Genomic DNA, 24,791 nt, shown 5'->3' with positions numbered 1-24,791 from the left:
GAGATAGAAAAAAAGTTTCAAGACAAAAGTTACTTCTTTTAACTAGATCTATCATTTGGTAAAAAAAATTTTAGAGTTCACGAGTTATAACACAAAATCGGAAAATAACCGAATTTTCAGGGGTCAATTACACCGGCTGAGAGTGAATTTGGGCAGCAACCAAAAATTCCGCTGTAATCAGGAGGAAATTCCCTACAGATTCGCAAAGTTTCAGAATTTTTTGAATTTCCGAGTTCGGGATGCTCCCTTGTGAGTACAGATTGTGAGTGTCGGTTTCGTGATCAGGCAATCTTTTACCACAGTTAAAAATTATATCAGCGTAGATTATTCACTACTTTTGTACAATGCACAAACATAACCGTTGTATTCGAATAAAACTCTTAAGAGAGAAAATGCCAGCACGACATAATTAATAAGCGGAGGCATTTTTGTCTTCCAAGACCAGAAGCATTAGGAGTAAAAGGAACACTGTTTACGAAAGTATTCGAACGAGTCTGTCCCCTGGGCGAACATCCCGTGTTGATTTTCTCCTGTATCCTTGACCCTGGACACAACACGGCAGCCCCGACGCGTACAGGGTGTTCCAATAACATCGACTTCATTTTATATTTCTACCGATAATGCGAAGTTACCATTCTCGCCCACTTTTTCCGAATGCCACTAGAAATTCCGTTACACGTGATACGAAGAATTGTTTCTTTCGAACGGTGGACGGATCCTACAGTAACCTTATTTAAAGATACAAAGTTACGCCATTCATTCGCGCGAGCGCAGGGGGTTTCGAAAGTTCCTTTCCGCGGGAAACGAAGACAGTGGAGGAGAAACTATGCCACCGGTATATTTGGAAAAACTTGCTGCGACGTGGTTAATGAAACAGCCTGTACACGGGCACGGATACGTGCTGATGGCACCTGAATGCGCAGAATGTGTGTTGGTCCCAATGTCAGCGCGCCAATTAAAAATGAACGCCTGCTTAGCAGACTACCTTATTAAGCCCCCCTCCGCCCCACCCCCTTCCTCCCTCTCGTGTCACTCACTATTTTCACTCTTTCGGACATTTATTACCAGCGGGCGGTAACTGTGTTCGGCGGTCAAATAAAGGCCCTGCCTTTTCTGTCCGGAGGGCACGATTTTTTTCTTCTTTTTTTTTTAAATCAAATTTATTTAACCCACGTGATCATCGCTGGCATTAGCTTGTTCCTGTTCATTGTTTCCCGCGGAAGCTCCTGCTACGCGGCTCGTTATTGTTCGCGAAAAAGTGGGCTACAACGAACGTGCTCGGTTGAATACATTTTTAATTAATATCACGGGCCATTATGTTCGTGTTTATTATGCGTTTACACCGCGCCGCGCTCCGGCGCGGTTTATGGATGTTAATGATCGCGTCTTCTCCCGAGTGCGCCAATTCAGTTCGCCGGTGCCTTTTCTCTATCCACCTGATAATTAAGCGATCAAATTCTCATTGAGCAGTTCACCGGAATTCGTCGAAGTGGTCGCCGTGGGCTGAGTTTGGTGGATAAATGGTTTTAGACATTTTGCTTGAGTGAAATGACGCGCGAACGAGTTGCATTGGATCATTGAAGCGATTGTCGAGGCAGCAGGTGAAAAATTTCTGATGTAAGAAAGCAGGGGCCGTTTTAATGTGCACGTGGTGTTGGAAAATGGGAAATGGGAACGCGATTGGCAGATTGCATTATCAAACGTAGCGAAAGGTCAAGTGTTAACGCGGCCGTATTATCGCGAGGCGAACCTGGAGTTTCATCTGGAACGTGGATACCGCGGTAGGATGTTTAATGATATTCGAGCACTTCTTGGAGCGGCTGCGAACTGCTCGATAACGCGAAATCGCGTCAGACATCTTCCTTACAGCGAGGTTGATTTTCAATGAAATTAATTAAAAGGCTATCCGGCAGGCAATTAAATATATTTTCCACGGAATTGTTAATCACTGCGCGTGTCCGTGCAGAATTTAAAAGTGCTTTAAAACCGCCCCGTGGTTGATTAATATTTCGTGTTATTCTAAACCTCGAACAATTTCTGTGAAATTAAATGTTAAATTGAACGAAGTAGATGGGCAATGTGGCTAACGGAGAAATAATTATTATGATGGCAGAGATCGCACGGGGTAGATTCGTTAATTAATTTTGTTTCAGCTATGTTTTGTGGTACTCGAGCTGCGTGACTGATCGATGACGTGCGAGCACTTGGAAAGTAAACAACAGGATGAATAAATCACTACGATCTGGCTTCAATTACCGATCAATTAGCTGCAAGAAAATGAATAAAGGAGTTTAATGGAGCGTGAAGGTTTCTTGTGTTTTTCCATGTTACATTGCTCATGAAATCTTCTAATTACTACGTCTTTGAATCTTACTGTGATTTTATTTATTATCGCAAGTGCTCAGCGAATAAGCTCCTTGTTTTCCTAATCGGCAGTGCTTCAACTATCTCCATTTACGTTCAGTAACTTTGTTGTCTTTCTGCTTCGCATTGTCGGGGTATCAAATATTTCTATTTTCTCCTCAATAGTGTAGATATTTTTCTATTTTTCAATATTTCGACTGTTCTAATTTCCCTTTGGCAATTTCCCGTTTTTTAGCTTTCTGTTTTTTCAATATTTCGACCCTCTGAATTCTAGTTTCACAAATTTCCAAATTTTCTTATTTTTCTATTTTTTAATATTTTAACTCTCTGAATTCGAATTTCAACAATTTATCTATTTTGTTATTTTTCTATTTTTTAATATTTCAATCCTGCGAATTCTAGTTTCACAAATTTCCAAATTTTCTTATTTTTCTATTCTTGAATATTTCAACCCTCTGAATTCGGATTTCACAAATTTCTCTATTTTTGTGTATTTCAATCCCCCAAATTCCAATCTCCTTATTTTCCTAATTTTGAATATTCCAACCCTTAGAATTCCAATTTCTCAAATTTCCCTATTTTCTTATTTTTATATTTTTTAATGTTTCAACCCTCCGAATTCTAGTTTCACAAATTTCTAAATTTTCTTATTTTTCTATTTTTGAATATTTCAACCCTCTGAATTCGAATTTCACAAATTTCTCTATTTTTGTGTATTTCAATCCCCCAAATTCCAATCTCCTTAATTTCCTAATTTTTAATATTCCAACCCTTAGAATTCCAATTTCACAAATTTCCCTATTTTCTTATTTTTCTATTCTCAAATATTTCATCCCCCTGAATTTCCCCATTTCCATATATTTCTACCTTAAATTAAAATCCTCCTATACAACACCTGAACACCTGAAATTTCAATTTCTCAACGCCCTCCGCAAAGAAATCTGCAGAAAACGTGACAAATCGTTCTTCGATCAAGCACCATCGATCCTTCCCTCGAGATTTCGCAATTTTCCCTCGAGGAAAAACGACCCGCGCAATAGCGCCAAGATGCTTTAATCAGGAATAAATAACAGTCATTCCCCGCTCGAAGGTGAGAAATCGCGAAGGCATGCGTGAGGAATTGCAGGGAGTTCGGTGCTCCAATTAAATCCAGATCGAACCTGATGGGATTGATAGGCTCGCGCCGCGATAGACAGAAGGGATCGGGAGACGCCATTCTGATCGATTCAAGCAACATCGTCGATTTTTATCTTATCGTCGTTCCCGTTGCACGCTCGCAAACGCACCGCCGCCGCTAATATTTATGGTTTACAGTGACCTTCGGTCGTATTTGGTCGCACAGCTTCTATCTGCTCCGATTTTGCACCCGAGATTTAATATTTCTTTCACTGAGAAATCGATTCTAAAAGCTCACTGACTACAGACACATCTTTCGGCTTAATCTAAATTTATCTGTCCACGGTCTATTTATGGGACGAGATCAAAACTATCTTCCATTAAAAATCCAGAGGACGTTGGATAATAATTGAAGGGTAATTAAACAGGTCTGAACTAAGTACGCTGACGCAACGAATTTTCAAAACGAAACCCTTCTTGTTTGGCGATTGTGAGTCCCCCTAACATAAGTTTACATAATAAGGTTCTTGTACACTGGGAAACCTGCAATTGACGCGTTGAATTGACGTTCCTACTTGGCTGTACCGGAGCAAATGAAAGTGCAAAAGGAAAGAAGCGAGAATCGGGAGCAAGTGTTTCCCTTTTCTGCTCCTCTATTTTTCGAGCGCAGTATAATTCATGCCCACTCCCGTTCGATCCAATTTGCCTGGCCAATTGAACAGCCAGATGACATACGTCGAATTTATTTGCAGCCGCGCAGCGGCCGGTCGGTGGGACAACGGTTTCATTAATTTCGCGGCCGAAAATGGCCGTGATTATTTTTAATTGAACACCAAGCAACCGGCCCATGGTCGATGGGGAAAAAGTCCGGCGCCGGGATATGTATATCGGCCGTTTTCTCCGCAGTTTCCTTTATTTGTCGGATGAACGAGCGCGATTGCCTCTAATTGGCTTGAAATGGAACACTGCGAGCTCTTTTTTCGGCCATTTCGCTTCTATAACGTTAGGATTCTTTTACAAAATTCTTTCGATACACGGCCTCCTAATTCCAAAGAACTTTATTATCCGACGACTCGCACGGCGCATACAATTTTACATTAAACAGAATTAAATTCTCCCCACGTTTTTATACAAATAGGAAGAAAGTGTGTTACTCATATTCAGAGAACGAAGCTTCAGATCACAAAACAGTAGAGGACAAAGAAAAATAGTACAGTGAACAAAAATACTCGCGAGTCGTTCTAACCCATCACTACTTTCGCCAAATCATGCCCAACTTCGAGTCCCCAAGCCACCAATCAAGGAAATGAGCTGGTAGAAGAATCCCCGGCTAAAATTTCGATTCTAAAGCACTTATCAGTCAACTGCCACAGTAAAAGATCTCCAAACTCGACTCTTTCGTTGTCAACAGAGCTCGTTCGGCAGAATATTTCCTATTAGACGCCTATTCATCGATCGTCCTCCGCGAAAGTCGATAGACACCGCGGCTGATGAGAATAATAACTGAATACCTTGTATTGCTCGCTCATGGTGGCAAGTTGAACGCGTGCAGCGGTTAGAGGCGACGGTTACGCTCAGTGTACGTGCAGCGACGTGCTCGAAACACGTCGATTCTATTTCTACCCCTCCCTCAAGCGTTCCCATTCATTAAGCGCCGTCGATAAGGCGTTACTCCCCGCGAAGGGGAAACTAAAATTGAGATTCCGACTTGGCCCGTCGCTCCAGCCAGCGTCAATGGAAGAGGGACTTTTCGGGGAGAGCAAGACGGGGCTGGAATTATGCTGGCGAGAAAAGTGGCTGGACCTTTGGTGACGGGCCATGCGGGACAGATGCCTTCGGTCGCTTGGTGAACCGTCGATTATGGTGTGGCGAAGATGGGGTATCTATTTCGCGGATAACTTGTTGAATACATGGGGATTGTGAATTATTTGGTACAGCCATGGAAACGCTGAAATTTCGGGTCCAAGTTGCTTGATAAGAATTTAATTAGGGAATGCAGAGTGGCTTCTAGCTTATTCACTGTTGACGTTGCAGAAATGGCACTCGAGGTCTGGCTCACGTGGTGCCTCGTAGATGGTGCGAATGCGGAATGATGTAATTTCGTTTATGGATCGCTGATGATGAAAGAATGGACAGAGGAAGTAGATTCTGCTTCTAGTGGCTCAATCACCGAGGCATCAGCCGGTGGGCACATGGAATGGCACAGTAGCCAGCAATTAGCGGAGCATCAGAGGCAAACAGCAGCTATGTTCTAACCCGAATTTAATAAAACTAGAAGCTAGGTTGTGGCCTGTCTATCGAGCAGCCTAAACCTCCACGTTCTCCTCCAAGAAGCCTGAACATTTACCCGACTTTGCGCGTACCTACTCAAGAGACAGAGACTAGCGCCAGGCTAAATAACCCACAAAACGTCAACGGATGAGCCACTAAATAGTCCCCCTAATTCGCCAACTGATCCTCCACTTAAATTCGAACTTAGCGCTGCACCCGCTCACCAGCCCCAAAACTCAAGATCACCAAACCACCCGGAAACCTGCACTCACTTGAAACCTCACTCCGGTTGCCGAAACACCTTTGGATATTAAAAAGCAAGCCGCGGACTTACTCTGAAGGTCGATCCTAGGACCCCTTCGCCCCGGGGCCTCCAACTCCCATTCAACTGGCCGACAACCGTCGAGAGTTCCTCGCGGGCCCTCTCAGCACAGTTCCATCGTGCCGTGGCCGCAACAAGAGGGTCTCCTTCGCGGCCGTCCCGACGCACCTCTGCCGAAACGGAGCACTGCCGTCGTCAGTGAACATTCACCATGAAAACACGCGTGGTACGGACACTGCGGAACGGGCCCGCGTCGCGGAACAGGCTGGGCGGTCGTGGCCCGCCGACGGGTTACGAGGGTGCACTGCCGTGAATGGAGAACGGGTGGACGGACACGCACAGGTGCTCCGATCCGCTGGGAGAACGCGCGCGAAGTATACACACGAGAGCTGGTAGCTGATCAGGCGGCGCGGGCAGAATGAAAAGGGGGGCACACGTGCCTGTGCTGGCCACCACCGCCAGCTGATCGTCCGGGAGTGACTGCCTATGCCACTGACTTGCGTGCCCTGGCCCCACTGACTAACTGCACGGTCGAACAGTTCCTCCGGCAGAGGCTGCCAGAGCAGGACGCGCTTCGAATTGCGCCTGCTGCCTGACGCGGTAGGAGGGGGACGAGCGGGGCTCGACTGGGGAGGGAGACAGTGTTTCCCTGGCGGCTCCTTGACGTGACCCGCGACCGGCCGTGGCACGACTTTTCGGCTCGTTCGCGGGATACTTAATGGATTTAGCAGGATCCCTCGCGAGGGAAGATCTCGAACCAGAAAATTTAAAAAATTCTGAAACTTCGTGAATATGTAGGGGATTTCCTCCTGGTTACAACGCAATTTTTCTTTGCTGCCCAAATTCACTCGAACCGGGTGAAATTAACCCCCGAGAATTCGGCTGTTTTCCGATTTTGTGCTGTAACCAGCAAAATATAAGGGATAGAAAAAAAGTTTCACAAAGCTCCAGATTTTCTTAGTTTTCTATTTTTTTAATATTTCAACCGTCTGAATTCGAATTCCACAAATTTCTCTATTTTGTTATTTTTCTATTTTTTAATGTTTCAACCCTCCGAATTCTAGTTTTACAAATTTCCAAGTTTTCTTATTTTTCTATTCTTGAATATTTCAACCCTCTGAATTCGAATTTCACAAATTTCTCTATTTTTGTATATTTCAACCCCCCAAGTTCCAATCTCCTTATTTTCCTAATTTTGAATATTCCGACCCTTAGAATTCCAATTTTACAAATTTCCCTATTTTCTTATTTTTATATTTTTTAATGTTTCAACCCTCCGGATTCTAGTTTCATAAACTTCCAAATTTTATTATTTTTCTATTCTTGAATATTGCAACCCTCTGAATTCGAATTCCACAAATTTCTCTATTTTTGTTATTTCTCTATTTTTGTATCTTTCAACCCCCTAAATTCCAATCTCCTAATAAGATAGAAAAAAGTTTCCAGACAAATGTTACTTCTTTTAATTAGATCTATCATTTGGCAAAGAAATTATTTTACAGTTCGCGAGTTATAACAGCAAATCGGAAAATAATCGAATTTTCAGGGGTCAATTACACCGCCTGAGAGTGAATTCCCTACAGATTCACGAAGTTTCAGAATATTTTGAATTTTCGGTTTCGGGATGTTCCCTTGTCAGTGGTTTCGGGTAATCGATGGATGCTGCAGAAGCTCTCGCTTGTTGCGGGAATAATTGGCGGATTTTTTAGGCTTCCTTTCAAGGGTTCGTTTTAAGTAAGCGTTCCGAAGAAGTTTCGGAGAGTGTAGAAAGCACCGTAAGCGCCAGAAATCAGATTCTACACTGTACTATTATCACAGTTTAATTTTGCCACTTATAGTTTTCTACGAGGACTGTTTAATCCTAAGTTTCAGATGGTACAAGCTGTATTTGCGAGCTGTGTGTTTTTGTGCGTATTAAAGAAGGAATTATTTTTTGGGCCCCTTATTATTCAACGAGTGCTCGTCTGCACTTGAAAGGCTCGTGGTGCCTTGTACTTGTCGAGGTTCTGTAAGGTCACACCGCGAAGTAATGGTGTGCGTACTAAGTAGGTTGATTTTAAGGTCGCACATAGGAGCAACCTCCGACTCAGAAACCAACTGCCTTTCAAGCACATTTTTATTTGCAATAGACGATTGCAAAAACGTTTCTGGTTTTCCCAGGGAGTAGACGTATAAATAGCTCGATGTAAAAGAAGCAGGAAAGCCTGCGGCACTTTTGGGAATTGTGCTTCGTGTTTCTCAATTTTCTAATAGCCTAGCTTCCCTCGGACAGGTGAAAGTCCGAAGAATAATTCCCATTAGCGACCTCAGCTGTGTGCAACTGGAATTTCTAAGCCTATCGACATTCAACAGGGACCATACTTCACTAGGAGCCACGGATCACATTTAAAGCTTCAAACGAAACTTGAAATAATCCGTGGGCCATCCAGATTTTCGTGGAAAAGGAACTTTTATGAGCTGGATCAGACACAGTCGCTCCAAGGCTTTGTCTCCTTTTTTATTAAAAAAAAAAAGAAGAAAAGGGGCTTCTAGAGCTTTAACTTAATTTACGAAACAACTGCGATGTAACGCTGCTCCTGGGGAACCGTAAAACCAGCAGGGCACTAAATCTTCCTGACCTTTCGAGGAGATTAGCGTGTTTCCGTTCGGAGGAATTCCTATTCTGTTATTTATCACGGCGCCGGGGTGTATTTAATAAGGACTTGCAAAATTCAAATCCCGTCTTTTGCGAGTTATTATTATTTCCTCCTCGCGTAAACGGTGGAACGTCAATACCCAAGCAGTCGCTGATAGACCTTCTAAACCCTCTATAAATCGTCGATTATTTTTCTAAATTTGCAAGTGAGATTCAATTACTCTGCTTATGGCAACAGTGTGACGCAAATGTGCGCTTGATAGGAATGAAAATACCGGTCTCGGTAGACGAACAACGCAACATCTTTCGCAGCTCTGGAAAGTCCCGAGGTAAATCACAGCGGACTCTCGAATACACAGCTTAGAGACAAAAAAACAAATTCCTCGGCGAATTTTTAAATGTTCCTGCTTCATTCAAATTACCACTGCAGATATTCTTTTCCCTCGATTCCATAATCCAAGAGACGCGAATAAAGTCATTTCAACCCCCGAATTTAGATAGGTGAACCGAACTTGGCGCATTGAATAAAATCGAATATTGCATCGCGGAATATTGGCGACTGGATGTGTATCTACAAAGCCGCAGCGGAAATGATCGAGAGCAGGAAGAATTCGAAGGCGACATAATGATGACTTGCGCTGTACGTGACAGTGATTACTTTTTATGGCGCGTGCTCAGCGACGCCCGATAAATTATAAATTGACGACAGCAGACGTGCCGGCCGCTACACATTCCCAATTGCGATGATAAGGTAGCAGGAGCTACCGGGGACCGATTCTCCTCGATTTATATTACAGAACCATCCACCGAATGTCATTACTTCGTAAAATTACTTCAATGACAGGAATACAGGCAGCCCCGTCGATGGAATTCGAACTTCTACTCTGCACCGAATCGTTCTTCTTCCATCGCGTAATTAACCCCCACCCTTGCGTCTCGGTTATTCCTAATCGATTTCTGAACGGAAGCTTTTTAAGAGCAGTCGTTTTCGTGGAAGATGAAGCATTTCTTTTTCAATTAATTAGAGAGAAATAAATTCGAGCTAAGACTTGGTGTTTGATACGATGTTTATCGGCATTATACGCTTTAGAAAAATATGTTTGTTTCGCCATTGCGGGCTCCGTTATCCGAACCGAAATATCGGCAGCGCGCGTCCTCGGCTCGCGTATCTCGGTAACCAGTCGCCACTTTCTTCGTGGATAGTTACACCGGCGTGGTTTGTTATTTTATTAGGCCTACTATCTACCGTTGTTCGCGGCTGCTATCGAGTTTATTGCGATGCGGCTGGATATCACGTAGAACGGTTTCCTCACCGCCGCCATCCAGCTGGAGGCGCGACGCAGAAAGTGGAGCAGGCGTCAGTTGAATGGGCAAAGATGCGCGTGGAAAATAAATCATCATCTTTTTCATTAGCGGCACGCGCTGCTCTGAGAACGATTCCAGACGTTGGCGAATGAAAGTTCGGGGGGTCTGTTCGGCGCGCGTCGATTCGGGGGTAACCGATTCCTATCAACGACGATTCTGTAGGGTAACGGTACCTAATATTTCCAGGGCTTGATTAGGTTTCGAAAATTACTGTTTCAAACTGTTATATAAAGGTTCTGACTGAAAGAGTTATGAAGAACCGTTTTAAAGAACCTAGGTATCAGACTATGTAAGTATAAGTTACGGTTCCTATATAGCTCTGTAACTTTTATTTTTTAGGTTCTATAACTTTTATTTTTTAGGTTCTATAACTTTTATTTTTTAGGTTCTGTAACTTTTATTTTTTAGGTACTATAACTTTTAGTTTTTAGGTTCTATAACTTTTATTTATTAGGTTCTATAACTTTTATTTTTTAGGTTCTGTAACTTTTATTTTTTAGGTTCTATAACTTTTATTTTTTAGGTACTATAACCTTTATTTTTTAGGTTCTATAACTTTTATTTTTTAGGTTCTATAACTTTTATTTTTTAGGTACTATAACTTTTATTTTTTAGGTTATATAACTTTTATTTTTTAGGTTCTATAACTTTTATTTTTTAGGTTCTATAATTTTTATTTTTTAGGCTCTATAACTTTTATTTTTTAGGTTCTATAACTTTTATTTTTTAGGTACTATAACTTTTAGTTTTTAGGTTCTATAACTTTTATTTATTAGGTTCTATAACTTTTATTTTTTAGGTTCTGTAACTTTTATTTTTTAGGTTCTATAACTTTTATTTTTTAGGTACTATAACCTTTATTTTTTAGGTTCTATAACTTTTATTTTTTAGGTTCTATAACTTTTATTTTTTAGGTACTATAACTTTTATTTTTTAGGTTATATAACTTTTATTTTTTAGGTTCTATAACTTTTATTTTTTAGGTTCTATAATTTTTATTTTTTAGGCTCTATAACTTTTATTTTTTAGGTTCTATAACTTTTATTTTTTAGGTTCTATAACTTTTATTTTTTAGGTTCTATAACTTTTATTTTTTAGGTTCTATATAAGTTGCAAAGTGGTTATAGAACTGATTCTTGTAACGATTGTACAGAGTTTTACAGTAAATGAAATCACAATATATTACAGCTATAGATTACTCTGTGTAACCAAATTGTTTAAAAATCATTAGAAATAAGTAAGCAAATATATATTATGTACAAATTTGTACATATTTTCATTATAAAAAATTATTCGTATTTCTTAGTAGATATTTTTGGATTCACAAAATAATTAGCTTTACCTTCTCCAAATCTAATGTAAAGGTACATTCACCCTCCTGATTATTCTACTACGCCTGAAAGACTACTAGCTTGATACAAAACCCCTATTTTAAGCAAAATTACAGTTAAATAGAACAATCTATGAATGCAGAACACTATTGTTTACAATTTGGTACAGTGAGGTAGGCATCGATCGAAGAGTGACCAATAGAAAAGCAGTTGCTCTGCACGATAGTACTCAATCCCGCATAATTCATACACTTTAGAGTTCAGAGTTGAGACACTTGGCCGTCCATCGTACATATTTCATCTTTCCCCCTGCGATTTTCATTTATTTAAGCATGTGCCTGTTTTTACATCGGAGAGGGTTCTCTAACTGACGGTGCACTGAAATGCTGCTCCGGGGTTCATGAATTCGATAAAAGTCGACTGAGAAACTCGTTTCCGAATGCAGAAAGGACTTCAAAAGTTTGCATTTTCCCCCCCTAAAATTCCTTAACAAATAACTTCTTTAACAGATCCATTGTGACAACTTAAGACATTTAAGGACTTTAACCTTCCTTTAATCAGCCCAATTTTTCCCACAACTTTTCCAAACACCCTGTAGATTAGCAGAGCGAAGCTTCCTGTATCTGTTGCTCGATTGGAAGGAACGATGAGCGTCGCATGTGATCGGCGCTCGGATGATCGCCAGAAACGCCGCGACCCAGCTTTGTTTATTTGCTCGTCTTCAATTGAAACGGGCAATTCGCGCGGGAATTCTCGGTAACACTAGGCGCAGCTCAATTTGCTTAAGGAGCCAGCTTATTTACTGGTTAATAAGGATTAAATGATCCCGTGTGCGGCTCGGGCGTCTTGCGTTTCACGCGGAATATTCTACCGTTTCGTTTCGCCAAACGCGCGCCGTTCACGCGCCTACCAATTGACTAATTGACTTTCTCAAGGAGAACAATGGACGCGTACGCAAATGACTCCAATTCTTTTCTTCTCTGTTCATCGTTTCCGCGAAATAAAAAAAAAAAAAAAAAAAAAAAATAACAGAGCACTTAGAATGGAAGTGATCGTTGCGTGGTCGCGAAGGAATTCATTCGCGACTCGAATAATGGCACTTTGAATTTTTCTGCTCGAGTGTGCTCCACGGTGCCTTTGATTAACAACTTCTTTCTACCTCTGAATAAAACCGGTTGTTCCATAAGAATTTTGTTCGGAGTTTGTTTCCCAGATTTTGTTATTTTTTTTTTTTAAATAGAATTTCAAAGATCCGCGAGCCACGGATGCCTTGTCCCACATTTCTCGTTAATTTCGTTGGGATACAGCAATAGGCGACGATAAAAACAGCCGAATGAATTCTTCGAGGCTCTTTAACTGGAAAAACTCGTTTATCCGGATGTCCACGTCGGGTCACATGACACAGTTCTGCGTCTGCAAGCATAACCGTGCGCGTAACGTCTGTCACGAAAAATCCGGCTGCAAAAGGTCACCAATATTTTCTAGTTTCGTGGCGCGGATAGATGTTTTCCAGGAAACGATTGTGGAACCCGTCCGCGGAACCGGACAAACGAGTTTCTGCTCGGCGAGGTTCTTCTAAGCGCGGCTCGGTTAATAAAGCTGTACCGACGGACGAGACAAAGGCAGCTGAAACGAGAGCGTTGCTCAAATTCGGCGCCAGATGGCGGCAGCTTCAACTTCCTACGTTACCAACTGTACGAGAAAGATTTCCCTAGGAGGTATGATAGTTGAGGAGGCATCATACTCCACATTGATCTTATGTAAAAATATAGCGCGCGGGAGAAGGAAGAGGCGAGGAAGCGTGGAAGCAGATGAAAAGAACTAAGGAAGGTTCAGAAATGGAGAAAAATGTGCATTACTTGAGATCTCAGCTTTGTATAGCTGCCATTTGACCAGGGAAGAATATGGAAGCAAGATTTTACGAAATTAGAGCACAGAATGTGAATACACGAAACAGAAATGGTTATTTCATCTGTATCGTGTATGAAAGTTTGCCTGCATCGTTATGCTTCTGAGTTAAGTTAATGGATAATAGAGTTTCCAAGGATTCTGTGAAAAAGTACGAGGATGCGCGAGGACAGTGTGATTCAAGCTACATAGGATATTACATGACATGTTATCAATTAAACTTTGCGATTGCTTCTCCGCCACCCCTGCAACTTTCCCTATGTATAGGTACCCTGTTGTGAAACTTTTTCCAGGGGGTTTCCTAATATAAGAAAAGCTGTACTAATTGTAAGAAAAACTGTACAAGATAATATACATAAATTAATAAAGATTTAAGAAAAACTGTTCGAGTTATTTCTTCCACTAAAAATCCACTAAAAATAGTCTGGGTTAGGTTAGGTTTTCCTAACATAAGAGAAGATGTACTAACTATAAAAAAAATGTACAAGCCAATACACATAAATTAATAAAGATTTAAGGAAAACTGTTCGACTTATTTCTTCCACTAAAAATCCACTAAAAATAGTCTGGGTTAGGTTAGGTTTTCCTAATATAAGAGAAGATGTACTAATTATAAAAAAAAATTGTACAAGACAATACACATAAATTAATAAAGATTTAAGAAAAACTGTTCGACCTATTTCGTCCACTAAAAATCCACTAAAAATTGTTGAATAAATGCATGTCAATGAGATCCTTAAGACCATCCAGACCCTATGTTCAAAATATGATAAAGTACCCCATAAATATCCACCAAGGCAGTCCCACAGAAGTGGAACTCGTGACTTGGGGGTGGTCTGACTAATCACGAGCTACTACTACTGAAACTCAGTGGATTTCGTAGGAACCTCGAAACAGGAAGCTCCCAAAAGCTTCCTCAATATTTCTCAGCCCTTCCAATCAGCACATTCCTCCCCAAACGAAGCATACAAATCCAGGCGATCCTTTTTCTACGTTGGAAAGGATTTTATCACAGCGTTACAGCAGCTACTGACACGGGGGGGGGCCAGCGTTGGCGTTTATAGCGATACACGAGCCTATAAAATCCAGCAGGTTATCGATTGGGCTTGTGCCTACTGCAAATCTGGATGTGTGTTCTATTCACCTGGATATATCCGCGGTGTGGCAGGCGATTTAGGTCAGTGGATCAGACAACCGCACTTTTTTGCCCCCTCGCGACTCAATTTTTCAATTAACCGCCCGCGATGCGGTGTCCCGGCCCCTGGACATCCTTCGGCCATTTCCGAAGGGGGTGGCCGACCACTCGGCAGACGTTATCATGTAATAATTTTAATCCCATTTTCCGCCCCGCCACGGTCGAGCGATTGATTCCTGATGTCGGGCTTGGAACGCGTCCATGGAAACGAAACGAATTACGTCCCGGGGATGTCGAAGCTGCCACCTCCCGCTTGTCACCGGGGCGGCGGACGTTAATTCCGAGACGACGATACCCGGCGCAATTTCTGCGTGGCTTCCAATTCCGAGACGTCAGGCCGCGGTGTCTCCGCGGCGGAAATTTTCTGTCACGTTCCCTGGGTAACTGGAGTGATCTACGCCAGGAGCTTTCTTTGTGCCCCGGATATCGCTCGAGCCTCGAGCCTCCGGGAAAAAATATTCTAAGTGGCGCGCCGAGAGCGTGAAAGGCTCGAGGGTCGCAGTCAGAGGAAACCTTATCGGGTATAGTCGAAAGTCTCCGGGTTCACCGATATCGCGGCCGATCCGGGAAAGAAAGGAAAGAACCATTATCGCGCTCTTATCGTCGTTAAATGCGGCGACAAAGGGGTGCTTTGCAGTGGGCTTGAGCGGTGAACGGAATAGGCGTAACAAGTGAACCGTGGATTAGGAAACGGACGAATTTCTGAAAGGAGAGCTACCATGGATACGTGAATTATTTTTTAACGAAACAACAGTTGTAACTTTCCTGCAAATCAGTTTTGATGATTTTAACTCGGCGGGAGGCGCTACTGGGTAAAATTTAACAGACAGGCGGGGGAATAACCGAGCAAGTGCAATGAAAGACCAAAACCTTTTCCTGACACTGTGTAAACCGATGATTCTAAGTATGTGCTTTAGGAAAATTCTGAGTATTGTTTTGGAAAAGTTGTTACGAATTGTTTTCTTTGCGTTGTTATTAATATAATTTTTGTTAATCGATTTTACAAGCAAGTGAAAATTAAGAAGACTGTTTGAGTTTTTGTTAGAATTTTTTAAAGAACTTTAATAATGATTGCGATATTTCTTAAATTTTGTTTGCTTCTTGAAACACTGTACTTTAACATAAAAATAACAAAGTTATAAAAAATATTTTGAAACCGTGGTTTTCGATTTTGGGTATTTTTCACCCGGTAGCGACAACGCGTGTCGCATATTGGGGTGCGCGTCCCGCCGAGTTGAAGTGACTTGTAACAGCGAGAGATAGAACTTCAGTTCAGTTGTTTATGCTCTATCACACTGCCAAAAGAAAAATAAAATTATATTAAAAACTTTAGAGTGAATTTACGCAGACGAAAAAAATGGTCCTTGCGTACTTTAATATAACCGCACCCCAAAGAAGCGGCTTTGTAAAAAGAAAAGAAAACAGGATTTTATTTTTTAAAAGATATTTTATAGTCACCTAATGAATTTTATTGAAAAAAAATAAATTTTTGTCCGTTCAACTCGGCTCCCCTCAAGGTTAAATCCCGAATGCGCCACTGCTCTACATTCACTCGACGTTTTATTAGGCTCGGTATAGAATCAAAAAGTATAGAAATAATCGAGAATTCCACCAACAATTCCAACCCACCCCACCTAATTTTACGCCCCAATAAAATATATCACATCCACAATCGATCTCAAAACCTCCCGTCAAAGCTTGACAGTCGACAGCTATATTGGGCCCATTTTGATCCATAATAGAATTTTATTCGGATAATTCTGAAAATAAGGTTTTACAGTAGATTTAGAAGTTGTTTTGCTATAGTCTTTATTTCCCCAAAATACTGTCTTTATTAAATAATGACTGGTATAAGTAATTCTGTGTGGGTCAAAATGGACCCCGCATTCGCCGAGGGATTGTTAAACAGGAAGCGAAGCTTCTCTAATCAAAGCCTCAGCCGCGAAGCACGGCAACCCTCGCCGCAAAGGGAGGCGGACGAAAAAGCGAGACACGCGACGATAAACGTTTGCATACTTAACCACATATGCGTGCTACGCGCGACACACACCAGCACGCACCCCCAGCGGCACGAAACGCTCCTCCACGCTGACTTCCGTTATACTCAATACGTGACCTTAGCCCTGGGGGTGCGTGATTAATATCGCGGGTCACGTGAAACTCGGGCCGAGATCACGAAAGGGTGAAAGTTACGATTCATGGCGTACTTTAAATGCCCCTCTTGCCTTGGGCGAGGAGATTAAAAATAAAAGAGGGAAAGGGTGAAGAAAACGCCTCGCCGAAAACTCGGTCACTGTGGCCGCAGCACGAATCTATGGTGCTGAGGAACCTAACCACTGTAGCAGTAACCACGGCGAGCAGATTTTATTCCCCTAATATGTTGAATCACGAAGGTAATTTTCTGCTGATGACTCCTCGACGGGGTGGTGGTCCTTCGAGGGAATGTAATCGGTGGTTTCGGCTGCTATAGTAGAGGGTGTGATTTTGGGGGAGTTTTGGATGAAAACTCGCACGTACCGATTTTGACGAGACTCTGCAGATTTGCAGAATAGTGAAAAATATTTTACATGTATTGTTCTGTTATCGGCAATCGTCCACCTTGAGGGGGAGAAAACAGCCCCTAAATTTGGAGTTCGAAAACATATCTTTCGGAATACCTCGGGAACTATTGGACGTAGAACAATTTTTTTGTTTTTACAATATTTTAGAAAATATGTTTTCAACCCCCAACTTTAGAGTCCGTTTTCACTCCTCCAACATACAGTAGGTGCCAAATTATTATGCTCAAACACAAAGGTTTGAGATTTTGTAAGTTTCATCGATGGAATGACCATCTCTGCGAAAAATGGTCGCCAAAAATATTTAAAAAAGGCATTTTACCGGTTGAAATTTATAATTTTTTAATCGAGGACTTAATTTTTTTCTTGCATCCATTATGACACTGTTTTATCAAGACGAAGAGCAGGAAACGAAGTTCCAGAAATTTTTGCCTAGTTTGAACGAATGCACGGGCCAAAAAAATTTTTTCCCGGTAAATCCAACGAAAAGCTTTTGTAGAGCAAACATTCCTCTTTAATCCCGTATTTTGGGGTTTGATGTATGATTTTTATTGACCGAGTTATTCGCGTTCAAAGCAGCAAAGGTACTTTGAACACCTATAACTTGCAAATTTATGATCGTAGACTAAATTTTCCTCAGTGTTTTGGAAACCTAAAAAAGTTTCCTTTCAGAACTTTCAGTTGCCAATTTAAGATTTTTTTTAAATCCATTTTAAAATGATCCCAAAAATTGTCGACAATATTTTGAGTATAATAATTCACTATTTTCCACTATTTTGCAAATCTGCAGAGTCTCGTGAAAATCAGCGTGTGCAGGTTCAACGTGATCCCTTGCTGAAACCGTTCGATTCATTCGGTCACCAAGCCATTGACAACCAGTTCGTTGGACGTTTCTTATCAACGTCACCAGCGTGAACGTTCGATACCCGGGAGTAAGCCCGGTCCGAAAATATTCACGCGGATCCGTCGAATTTATATTCCCACCTGCCGGATGGAACAGAAGGGGGGGGGGGAGGTGTTCGGTGCGCGATTAGATGAAGAGAAATGTGCAGTAAATGTTTGCTCGTCGATCAACAGAATCTAGCCAACTGGTGTAACGCGTGGCTGTAGATAAAAGTAAAGTCCCGTTCCGTGACGAATCGGAGAAACGTGACGAGGTAGAAAAAACGTGGCACGCCCTTGGCAGTCCGCACGTAAATGTTACAGTAATTCCTTGCAAGTTAGGGGTTCAATTGGAGCGAAAGATTTCCGTGTGCCCGGGTAATCGTTGAGGATGCTCTAGCCAAAGCTTCAGATCAAAGAAATTAAAGTGTATCAATTAAATTACTAAATTCGACCACCCCCACTTTAGGGAATAAACTAAATTTTAGAAAGTCTAGGAATTCGCTTACCCTCCAGAAATCGGATTCCAGATTTTCAAGATTTCAGTTCTAGCCAAAGCTTCAGATCAAAGAAATTAAACTGTATCAATTAAATTACTAAATTCGACCACCCCCACTTTAGGGAGTAAACTAAATTTTAGAAAGTCTAGGAATTCGCTTACCCTCCAGAAATCGGATTCCAGATTTTCAAGATTTCAGTTCTAGCCAAAGCTTCAGATCAAAGAAATTAAACTGTATCAATTAAATTACTAAATTCGACCACCCCCACTTTAGGGAGTAAACTAAATTTTAGAAAGTCTTGGAATTCGCTTACCCTCCAGAAATCGGATTCCAGATTTTCAAATTTTCAGTTCTAGCCAAAGCTTCAGATCAAAGAAATTAAACTGTATCAATTAAATTACTAAATTCGACCACCCCCACTTTAGGGAATAAACTAAATTAGAGTCAAGCTTTCCTAATTCCCTTCGCAGGGTCAACTTTGATTCAAGCTTCGATTGTTGAAACAATTTCCATGGGAACTTAATAATCGATCGAATTTTGTTCTGTGCAAACAGAGACACTTCCGAACGTGGACCATTCCGAAAACATCGACCTACAGTTTTGGAGGATAATAGAGTTCCAAGGGACGGTTAACAATATTTCAACCCCCTTTTTCAACGTTTCCCATCAAACAACAAATTCCTTCCAGCTAAATTGTCCGGAACCCATGGGAATTAGGGAAAGAGGGTGGCACAGGTATGCATACACGTATTCAGGGGGGTGAGAAAAGGTGCAGAGGGTTGCGCGGGGGTTGTGGAATGCGGGGTAAAACTAGATCAATACGGACGAAAGCGTAGCACGGTCGCGAACCCGCGACACACAAACGAGGAAAAAGGGCAGAGTCAGGCAGACTGGCAGGCTCAGGGCTCTGGTGAACCCTGACGCTTGGGTGGCCCATGATGTTTAAGGGGAGAAATAATTTTCCTTCCTCTGCAAACCCTACGCTGCCCTTCCTGGTATGTAAATTTAATTTATCGCCTATCATTCAACAGCTTCACTGTACAACAGCGGGTGGTCGGTGCCGATAAATATAATTTGCAAATTCGAGTGGAAGGGATGTAGTTTAATGGACACGCGTGACAGAGGCGAATTTAGTGGGCCCATAAATGAATTCAAAGGGTCGGTCGCTGTGAAAGCATGAAGCGTTGTGTAGTAATCGAATCTGAAGTTCATAATTGGGTGGATGGTTGTGTCTGAAAGTGGGGCTAACGGTGGTAGTTCCAAAATCATAATTCGTGGCTTTTGTAGTTGAAAATTCGGAAGAAAGAATGTGGAGCATATCCTATAAACAGGATATACAACCGAATTAATTTTTTTTTAATAAGTTACTATGGTCCTCTCGAACTACTGTGCGGAGAATTTCTCTCACCGGCCCATTGAGAGCTGCTACATCGACTCGTATAATAATTATAACTGTATAATGTTGCACACCCAGGGCTGGTCTGGTTTAAATAAATAAATAAATAATAATAGATCAGGCGAAACAAACGACGCAACGCGTACGAATCTATATTTTCCGGCCGCTATAAATGAAAAGTGCCCATGACTTTTCACTATGTATCGAGCAGCAACGAAAGAAGTTGCCTTTTATGAATCACAGTCTGGAAGGTGTTCGTGAATTTTTCATCCGAATCAATGCCTCGCGGGCAGCCTATCAAGGAACGTCCTCCTAGGACGAATCGTGGGCGGTTCTGTTCCCGAAGCAGAAGCACTCGAGAATTGCAAATAGTACGTGCGCTATGTTTGTCATCGATCTAATAGGTATACGTGTTCAATTAGGCGATGATCCTTTTTAAAGCGCTATGAAGTCATTTTGAATTTCCTATGGGGATGTAGAAGGCACGATGTGAATTGAAATGTGAATTAAAAATTTGAAAATCGAGGTACCTCGATATCCAGTAAAAAATATATATATATAAAGCAGAAAGCTTTTATATGTTTGTGTGTTTGTCTGTCGCCAAAAAACTTTCCAACGCTAAACTCTGGGATCGCGAAATGTGCCTCAGCTCATTATGCCTGACTAATCCAGAAGAATGTGACCATTTTCACAACAACAAAAAAACAATTTTTTTTATAAAATCAGAATTTAAATATCGGGCGAAGCTAGTAAATATAAATGATAATAAATAATAACACCTGAGAATAAACCTCCCCTAAATCTGTGCCCTTGGGAATGGTAGCAGAAATTTGTCAAAATTTCAAATTCTACTAACAATCATTTACCACCACACAAGTGGCAGGACCTAACCAAATAAGAATGCCTTTAACTCGCCGAGAGGCGCTACTGGGTAAAATTTACCACAGATGTGCTAGTTGCGAAAATACGGAGACTGTTTGAGTTTTTGTTACAATTTTTTTAAAGAACTTTAATAAAGATTTTAAGATATTTCATAAATTTTGTTTGATTCTTAAAACACTGTACTTTAACATAAAAATTGCAAAGTTAAAAAAAATATATTCTAAAACCGTAGTTTTTTACGTTTCAATTTTGGGTATTTTTCACCCGGTAGCGACAACCCGTGTTACAATATGGGGTGCGCCTCCCGCCGCGTTAAGAATACTATATTAGTCCCAAGAAAGTATCAGTTCTGGAATTTAGATGAATTCTTGCCCAAGAATCACGCGTGTCCCAAATCCCCAATTTATTTTTCCAGCTTCCTATAGACCTCTCACGATCCGCGAACGGTCCCTAAACAATAGAACGAAACGACCGATGGACGTGACACGTGCCGGATACTTTACGACGGGGGAAGATGCGAAAGCAAGTGGAGCTTAAAGCGGCACCGTAAACATTTTTATTCCCCCGTTTATGTACCCCTCTGGATCATTCAGGGATTCCCAGCCGTGGATGGATCAGCTACAGCTGTGCACCGCGATAATATGGCCGCAAAGGTCAGTTACTCGATTAATCATGCACCTCCCTCGGCACTTTCTAAACACTGTAGCCAGCGTCTATAGCCGGGGCGCGAGCGAGTACAAACGCGTATCGATTCGCATCAGCTGGTTACCTAACCCTGTCGCTTTTGCGTCACACTGTTTCGCGGTTTTTTTTTCCTCTTTGTTTCAGTGCTTACCTAAGTCGATGCATTTATTTCTCGTTGAACATTGCGCGGGGAGGATATGTTGTGGTTAAGACCGGCGACTCACTTGGGACCCATAGAATTTCTTTACCGAGGGATACTGACAAGGGAAGTTGGGAGAATCCAGAGAATTATGCAACTTTGGGGTGAAATCACCCCTTGAAAAAATTCAGAGCTTCCTTTGTCGTGGAATATCTCGAGAACCGTGAGGGACATCGAAAAGAAGATTAAGCAAAATTTGCATCTCTTTTTTATATAACAAAACTGTGTGAAAATAATTATCGAATCTAGGATTGAGGGTGGGGGTAACTTGAAAGGTATGGATTTTTTCAGAATTATTTTTACACAGTTTTGTAGATATAAAGAAAAGGTGCAACTTTTGTCTAAATTTCTTTTGGATATCTCTTACCGTTCTCGATATATTCGACGATGAAGAAAACGCATTTCATCCCCTAAAACTGCATTACTGTTTTGCGAACAAAGTTGCATAATTTTCTGCATTTCCGGGTTGCCTCCCCTGTGAGTCGAGAAATATCGTAGTGATATCATTTTATAGGTAGATTTCACGTGTTCAGGATTTTAATGGCAACGTACCATTTTTGACTGCAGAATAGTTCGGTGTGTACGTGGGTACTACAGGATTATTTGCGACGATAAAACCAAGTGAATTTTTTACGTCACCGGTTTCCACAATTGTTTTAAAAATATCCCCGCGAGTGTAGCCCAGCTGGAGACGCGGGAAATAAAAAAAGTGACTCACGTGTCCTTCAGTAGCGGAGAGGTTTTCTACTATAGCTCGAATATCCCACCTGCGTATGAATCCGTCATGACAGTGCTCTCCAATTTTATAGATTATTTAGTCTAACGAAACAACAACTGCGTTTTCCGTAGTTCACGTTCGAGGCCAAGCAGTGCCTCTAATGTATCATCAACAGTAAATCAAGATGGGGCCTGGTGACGGCAGCGGAATGCCTTGAAAGTTGACCGAAGTGAACAATGAAAGATGGTTTAGATACAGAACTATTCTTGTTAGAAACAATGGCAGCGGCAGCGCGCTGAAGCAAATAAACGGAGGAAGATTTCTATGGGACTTATATGTCCTCCAACAAAAGGAGGAAGAAGTAAGAACTATGTCGATGAACTAGGACCACTCCACTAACACTGCAAACTGAGGCTCGATTTTAAGCCTATTTTAATCAAGACATTTAATAACCCTGTCCTCCAATCATTCCATAATTAAGAAAGGGTCATAATGCCCAGCTAAAAGTGACATGGAAGATACAGTAGCTTTAATACCATAATTAGTGATGCTTCATTATATGTTACTGAAGGGGGTAAGTAACCCTCAAAATTGTCCAAAATTCGATTTTGGGATTCTTGCAGATTCCGTTAGCTACATCTTTTCTACGTATTTTAAGCGCAACCGGGCCCCGAAATTCCAAAAATTGAAGGAATTACTGTCAAAAATGTACGAGCCTGCGCATGAGATCGGATAACGATGTCCAACTTTAAACGCGATTTCCCAGAAACTACGTTTTCCAAAACGGTGAACATAAAATCTCGATAACCCCTCCAACGATTTGAATGAAAATTTACAGGGAGGTACAGAAAACTATTCCCCACAATGTGTCGGAAGCGCATTTTCAATATAAATTCTTTAAAAAAAGATAAAAAAATATTTTTCCCACAAAAAACAATAAAATCATATACATCAACAGAAAAATTGTATTAATTTGTTTATCAAAATTTGCGCCTTTACTTTGTGTAATTCACACAAGCTCATCACGCGCGCACGCTCTCTCACATTTATATTTATAACATTTCTTCCTGTAAACATATTTAAAATTTTCTTTTTGTGCATTAAAGTCAACGAAATGACGATTAAAAATTAAAAAAGAAAATTAACTCTGTATTCATTTATTACTTCATTACCCTGTTAATATTTACACTTCAGCAACACATAGTGTCCCATCTAAAACCAGGTCCGAGTTGACTAACGACAGGTGTCCAGGACGCAGCGAAGCTCCCCGTCGAACAGGGATGGCCCACTGCGTGAACGCGTCCAGGATATCAGTCGCCAGTCGTCCCCGATTGATCATCGCGCGTCCGGCGCATAAGGGACTAACTATCGTGTCGCAAATCATATTTTACACCCGGCGGTTGCATCGAAGCAGAGAACGAACGTCAGCCGGCCACGTAATCGATTCGACTGTCCCAGCGATCAGGATCGCATGTGCCCCTGAATAATGCTCGGCCGTCGATCGTTGTCGCGACAAATAGCGCGACTTTATCGGAACCTTTCAATCCTGACGAAACGTCCCGCCCACGCACGAAACGTTTCCCCTTCCGCTCTCAATGTCCTTTAAGGCCAGCATACGCTCCGTCCTCACCTTTCGCCGTCCATTCAAATGCCAAGGCTCGATCGAGCGATTTCGGCGGGTTGCTTCAGTGAATCATTGATCTACATGCGTGATCGTTAGCGTGCCGGGTTTCTTTCGTTAGCTTTCGCGGCGCTCCCAACGCTGCGGACACAGAAAGCGACAAACAAAGCGCAACTTTACACGAATCGGGAACAAAAGGAGGCGAGGGGTGAACTTTCGGGGGAGGTGGAAGTGACAGAGCTGAATGAAACATTTGCATTGTAATTCTGCAAGTTTTTAGTAATTTTAAGTTCGAGGTGCTGAGCACAGATTGACATAGAATTCGAGTTGTAATCTTCTGTCAATTGTGCTCGGGAAACCTCGTGATAGGACTCGGTAAATTTAACCTTTTAACGCTCAGAAGTTTCTGGGAAAGTTTCCCAAAATTATTTACTAGGTATTGAGTTTTTTTTATCACGCTAGGCGCTAAAGGGTTAAATATAAATAAATCTTCCTGAAGAAGTCTCGCGTAAGCGAGAGCTCTACTCCGCTGAAATACCGCCCACGTGAAATTTCTATCAGCGGGCGTGCCGGTGGCCAATTGCGCCCAAAGATTTCCAATTTCCCCGCCGGCTGGCCGAAAGCAATCGCGCCCCCCGGTTTCACCCAGCTCTGGCGCGCCAGTGCAAGCGTAATCAAGCGACAACAGGAACAACGAGACATCGATGGCTTTATTAGAAAACCAGCATGTACAGCGGCACGTCCATGGTGAACATCGAAAGCCCAGCGACCCCGTTCCGGGGCCCTGGAAGCAGCGACACAAGTGTGCCCCCTCTCAAACAACATACAACAAGCTGCTATCGGC

General features: G+C 41.8%; 1 protein-coding gene across 9 annotated transcripts in view; it reads right to left on the bottom strand.

Annotated features, from left to right (window-relative positions):
* Ih (hyperpolarization activated cyclic nucleotide gated potassium channel Ih) overlaps window positions 1-24,791 on the bottom strand; it is a 144,380-nt gene that overhangs the window by 77,471 nt on the left and 42,118 nt on the right. The window lies entirely within an intron of this gene.

Source organism: Andrena cerasifolii, chromosome 13 (genome assembly GCF_050908995.1).
Source record: "Andrena cerasifolii isolate SP2316 chromosome 13, iyAndCera1_principal, whole genome shotgun sequence".
In the NCBI taxonomy this organism is placed as follows: domain Eukaryota; kingdom Metazoa; phylum Arthropoda; class Insecta; order Hymenoptera; family Andrenidae; genus Andrena; species Andrena cerasifolii.
This window is presented reverse-complemented; position numbering and strand designations above follow the sequence as displayed.